The sequence below is a fragment of the Schistocerca cancellata genome, chromosome 4, assembly GCF_023864275.1.
Source record: "Schistocerca cancellata isolate TAMUIC-IGC-003103 chromosome 4, iqSchCanc2.1, whole genome shotgun sequence".
Classification (NCBI taxonomy): domain Eukaryota; kingdom Metazoa; phylum Arthropoda; class Insecta; order Orthoptera; family Acrididae; genus Schistocerca; species Schistocerca cancellata.
In genome coordinates this window covers 409,924,093-409,930,092 of record NC_064629.1, presented here as the reverse complement: position 1 = coordinate 409,930,092, position 6,000 = coordinate 409,924,093, and the positions used below count along the sequence as shown (strand labels likewise).

Sequence of the window (6,000 nt, the reverse complement as noted above, 5' to 3'; positions counted from 1 at the left end):
AAAAGTGGCAATTGGCACTAAACAAAGAAAAGTGCGAGGTCATCCACATGGGTACGAAAAGAAATCCGATAAATTTTGGGTATACGATAAATCGCAAAAATCTAAGGGCTGTCAGTTCGACTAAATACCTGCGAATTACAATTACGAGCAACTTAAATTGGAAAGACCACGTAGATAATATTGTGGGGAAGGGGAAACAAAGGCTGCGCTTTGTTGGCATAACACTTAGAAGATGCGACAAACCCACTAAAGAGACAGCCTACATTACACTTGTCCGTACTCTGCTGGAATATTGCTGCGCGGTGTGGGATCCTTACCAGGTGGGATTGACGGAGGACATCGAAAAAGTGTAAAGGAGGGCAGCTCGTTTCGTGTTATCGCGCAATGGGGGTGAGAGTGTCACTGACGTGATATGCGAGTTGGGGTGGCAGTAACTGAAACAAAGGCGGTTTTCCTTGCGGCAAGATCTATTTACGAAATTTCCATCACCAACTTTCTCTTCCGAATGCGAAAATAGTTTGTTGACACCCACCTACGTAGGGAGAGATGATCAGCTTAATAAAATAAGAGAAATCAGAGCTCGAATGAAAAGATTTAGGTGTTCCTTTTTCCCAGGCGCCATTCGAAAGTGGTATGGTAGAGAAGCAGTATGAAAATCGTTCATTGAACCCTCTGCCAGGCACTTACGTGTGAATTGCAAAGTACCCATGTAGATGTAGTTGTTGACGAGATGCTATACAGCGCTAGATTTGCACCTGGGATCAAAACTGGAACTAATTATTTCTGGTACCGCCTTAGCATATCTACCAAGTTTCGATGCCATACGGTAATTTGGTGTCTGTCATGTTATGAGCTGTCTGCCTTAGCAGTGAGAGAGTCTCCACAAAAACAAGGAGCCGTTAGTCCAGTTCCGCTTGCGACAGCACTCACCTGGCCTCGCCAGCTGCAGACAACGCCCGCCACCTCACGGAGTTTGAGCAGCGATGTGAGTACAGTTTTTGATTTATCAGGCGATTACTGATATGTAAATCTTCGACCATGGATGCTCATAGGTCGGGCAGGACGTTACGTTTTTGAGCTTTAACATCTCTGTAGCTATTACCACGTGACTACTGGGAAAACAGTCGTGGTGTTGTGTTTTGCTTATGAATGTCAGCGTGTTTTGCCGAGAGAAGTAATCCTAAATTTGTAAATATTCGTACTTTAATGCATCACGTTTCTTGAAAATTGCTAAACTGTTGTTTATATCATTTTTATAAGCAGAAAATCGCTGTCATGTAGATCATTGGTTAAAAGTGAAGTGTTTGATGCACATTCCAATGTGGCGTATTTGTTGGCAAATTAGACAACACAGGTTTCTTTATTTGTGTATGGTCCTTAACGATGAAGGGCAGCTACGGATACAGGCACTGAAAAGAAAACTGTGCATATCTGAACCTGTCCCAAATATTTCGAGAAAAGCTGTCTTGACAAAGCCAGTAATGGAGTGACGCTGTGCCAACCAAATTAACAAAGACGCGTAAGCTCTGTAAAACTCTGATTAACAAAATTCACTAGATGAATCGTTGTGAGCAGAAACTTCTTGTAATTCTAGGCTGCCACACAGAGGAGACAATAGTAATTTACAGCGGCACACAACCGACCTTATATCTCCAATTTAGTATAATCAGAATAAACAGTTTTGTGGTTCAAATGGCTCTGAGCACTATGGGACTTAACATCTGAGGTCATCAGTCCCCTAGAACTTAGAACTACTTAAATCTAACTAATCTAAAGACATCACACACATCCATGCCCGAGGCAAACAGTTTTGTGTATAATAATTACTTACAGTACCATGACAACCTCCGAATAATATTTATTACCCAAGGCAGGTGCTGGTATGGAAAGGCAACTTTAGTAATACAGAGTTCGAGTGTATTCACTTATTGGAAGGGTTTCAACGTTACATCCCTTTCCACATAGCTCTCTGTTTACACACTTCTATAACTTCTGCAACTAAGTAAGGGCATATAAATGCACATATAACTGACACAGATTTAGCGGAATAAAACAGTACCTTAGTATGGCGCAAATGGCTTCATTTGCTTTACAGGTGGGATATCTTCACCAACCACTAATTCCGAAATGTATTCAACAACGCGTGAGAGCAAGACGTCGCCATGGTACCAGCTATTTACTTCACATGATTTCCTGCACAGACGCAAGGCAAACGAAGCGTTTTCACATGCAACAGCGGCGAGCATCACACATTTCCTCCGTCACGCCATAGACACATCTCAATTTCAATGGCCAGTAACAAGAACCTATACATGCCCTCGCAGCAGAAAAGCCCCAAAACACAACAGTGCACCACCGCGATACCCAGGTTCGTCGTTGAGTACACTATCGCATGCGCTCCTCCCTGTGATGCAGCGTCAAGGGTAACCGCAACCATGGTCTCCGAGCTGATAGTCCATGCTGCTGCAAACGTCGTCGAACTGTTCGTGCACATGGTTATTGTCTTGCAAACGTCCCCATCTGTTATGGCTACGAAGTCTTTCGCGACGTATTTCTTGAATAAAAACCTCTCGGTGTACATGCCGCGTCAATTCAGGATAAAACTCCAAGCTTTCGACCCCATCTGTTGACTCAGGGATCGAGACGTGGCTGCACGATCCGTTACAGCCATGCGGATAAGATGCCCGTCATCTCGACTGCTAGTGCTACGAGGCCGTTGGGATCCACCACGGCGTCCCGTATTACCCTCCTGAACCCGCCGATTCCATATTCTGCTAACAGTCACTGGATCTCGACCAACGCGAGCAGCAATGTCGCGATACGATAAACCGCAATCACGGCAGGCTTCAATCCGACCTTATCAAAGTCGGAAACGTGGTGGTACACATTTCTCCTCCTTACACGAGGCATCACAACGGTTCACCAAGCAACGCCGGTCAACTGCTGTTAGTGTATGAGAAATCGGTTGGAAACTTTCCTCATGTCAGCGCGTTGTAGGTGTCGTCACCGGCGTCAACCTCGTGTGAATGCTCTGAAAAGCTAATCATTTGCATATCACACACCTTCTTCCTGTCGGTTAAATTTCATGACATTTAACCCAAGACATCGGATTGTTGCAGATGTCGCAGCGCTCGTGTGTGGTCTGGTGTTGTCATATTGAAGGAGCCGGCATCTCCATGCGTGGACGGACTCTTCGAATTAAAAATTCGATTACAGCACGCTCGTTCTCTCTCACTTAAGTAGTTACGTTGCACACCGCCATGTTAGACACTACAATTCGGAGACCTCTAGCGACAGTGGTGCAAATATCTAAACATGAAGAATAAAGATGTATAATGTTAATAACGTTTGTTTTATTTACAAGGCTTTAAAAGTTTTCATATAAAAATTCGGAGTCATTATTTTTTAGCACCCCCTCGCAGAAAGGAAAGTCAAAGTAGATGAAAATGAGACATTATACTGAGAGATGAATTCGAAAGATCACTGAAAGATTTAGTCAAAATAAGGCCCCTGGAGTAGACGACATTTTCTCAGTACTGTTGAGATCCTTCAGAGAGCCAGCCAAGGCAAAATTATTCCACGTGGTGCGTAGGGTGTATGGGACAGGCGTGTTTCAGTTCCAAAGAAAGCATGTGCTTACAGGTGTGGGTACTACCGAACCATCAGGTTACTAATTCATTGTTGCAAAATACTAACACGAATTATTCGCAGTTGAATAAAAAAAGAAGAGGCCGACCATGGGGAAAATCGGTTTGTGTTGTGGAGAAATTTAGGAACACGCAAGGAAATGCTGATCCTGAGGCTTAGCCTAGAAGATAGGTTGAAGAAATGTAAAACCTAACTTTACAACTTTTGTAGAATTAGAGGAAGCTTTTGACAGCATCGAATGAACTATACTCCTTTAAATTATGAAGGTGATAAAATACAGGGGGCAAAAATTAATTCATAACTTTTACAGAAACTACATCGCAGCTGGAATAGTCGAAGGACATGAAAGGGACGTAGTTTGGAGTGGAATGAGACCTGTTACCAGCGTTATTCATTGTGTACATTGAGGAAGCAGTAGAGGAAATCAATGACATTTTTGGAAAAGGAATATAGTTCAAGGAGAAGGAATAAAAACTTTGAGGTGTGTCGACAACTTTGAAATACTATTAGAGACGGCAAAGGACTTAAAAGAGCAGTTGAATGGAATAGATAGTGCCTCGAAAAGAATAAAACAAGGTTAATGGAATGTAGTCGAATTAACTCAGGTGAAGCCGAGGGACTTAGGTTTGGAAATGAAATGACATTTTAAATACATTTGAACTAACTATGACAGTTTACCACAGTGAAGCCACTGGCAGCTCGTAACAGTACATTCGGCATTATCTCGCAAAAGGCTCGCTTATAGACTGATGTTTACTGGAGCATTTTTGCTTACTTTGTCGTGTACTTTCTCACGTGTGTGTTTTCATTATTAATTATGATTCGCTCTATGTACCTAAAGTCTTGTCAAATAGCGTAAAAGTCGGAGAAATGTGGTCGGTTGACTACTCAGATAATTGCGTGATTCAGATTTCGGTTAAGCTCATACCTCAAAACATGTACTGTTGCAGAAGTATCTGGAAAATTAACATATCCCTCTTCCACGAGCGCGAATAGCGCCGCTGCAATAACATATTCAGTACACTATAATAATACATAAAATGACATGTCACCCCCACCCCCTTAAACTATTGTACTGCGTTTCACATAAAAATTATTCAAATTAACTTAGTGTTCTGCACTTAACCTGCTGTTCTCCTCCATGTCACCCTCTCACACACAGCCTCTCCTTAACTATTGTACCACTAATACCACATTGATATAAAAAATTATGCAAATTAATTAAATCGATATTCTTCGGTGCATTTAACCATCGCGAGAGCGTTACAAATCTCACTGAAAGTTTAAAGTTGGACACACTTGCAGATAGACGACGCGCTAAACCGAAGGGGCTGCGCACTAAATTCCAACTCCTATCATCGCTGAGGATGTAGAGCATATAATGTTACCACCAACTTTCATGCCGTGCAGTGACCACGAACGGAAATTAGAGCTTGTACTGCGATGTTCATACAGTCGTTTTTCCCTCGTGCGAACCGCGAGTGGAACAGAAGGATGGAAATATAACTTTGGTGCTAATAGTGCCCCCCACCACACACCACTTGGTGGCTAGCAGAGTACTGTTTGTACACTATAGCATGTCCAGTTGAACACTTACATTGCTATATTTTGCAGCTGTTTACGAAATCAATCTATCACCACTAACGTTCGGATATACTTCTCAGTGCGTTGAAATCACAATTCACAATGTCCAATCTATCCTTCCAAAACGACTAGACATACACAATCTTTTTCTTGTTTTTGTTTTTTACGTGAGTAGTAGTTTGAGTACTACCGACAGACGTATCTCGGAACAAAAGCCACGGTACCTTCGCGTTCAAGCAGCAGCATAATACTGTATTTCCGACCTCCAATTATATGTGTATAAAAAAAATTATGATACGTCCACACTTGCACCAGCCGGGTGTCGTTTTTGCACAGAAAAAAAGCCTCCCACCATTACGTTTTTGTCAATGAATAAGGGATGTAATTACAATTTAAAAAAGCCCACCCTGGAGTATTTTCAGTTTATCGATTTCACCATTTCCACGAAACCCAGCCAAGTGGAGGTTTGTGTCAATGCATTCCATGCATAGCTTCCACCACACACACAATTTTCCCCCTGACTAAGAAATCATCGTGAGTGCGAAATTTACTAGAGTACGTTCATTCGGAGATAATTTTCACGGGCGGAGCAGGTGTGTGGAGAAACCGCAAAACTGTTTTAGTCTAAGCGTATTTTTAAGTTCATGGTGCTAAGCGCCGTACCTGTTTAACATTTTGGAGTAGGAGTAGGATTAGCGCGTGTGATGTATAGGGGTTCACCCCTCAAATTTCTCCCTCATATCACAAAATTGTCATCTGATGTAGTAC

At 42.4% G+C, this 6,000-nt stretch overlaps 1 protein-coding gene across 1 annotated transcript in view; it reads left to right on the top strand.

Moving 5' to 3' along the window:
• The first annotated feature begins 929 nt into the window (after window positions 1-929).
• Window positions 930-6,000, top strand: part of LOC126183638 (uncharacterized) — a 150,905-nt gene continuing 145,834 nt past the window's right edge. The window contains exon 1 of the mRNA XM_049925778.1: window positions 930-985. The gene's annotated coding sequence lies outside the window, so the exon portion shown is untranslated. The remainder of the gene's footprint in view (window positions 986-6,000) is intronic.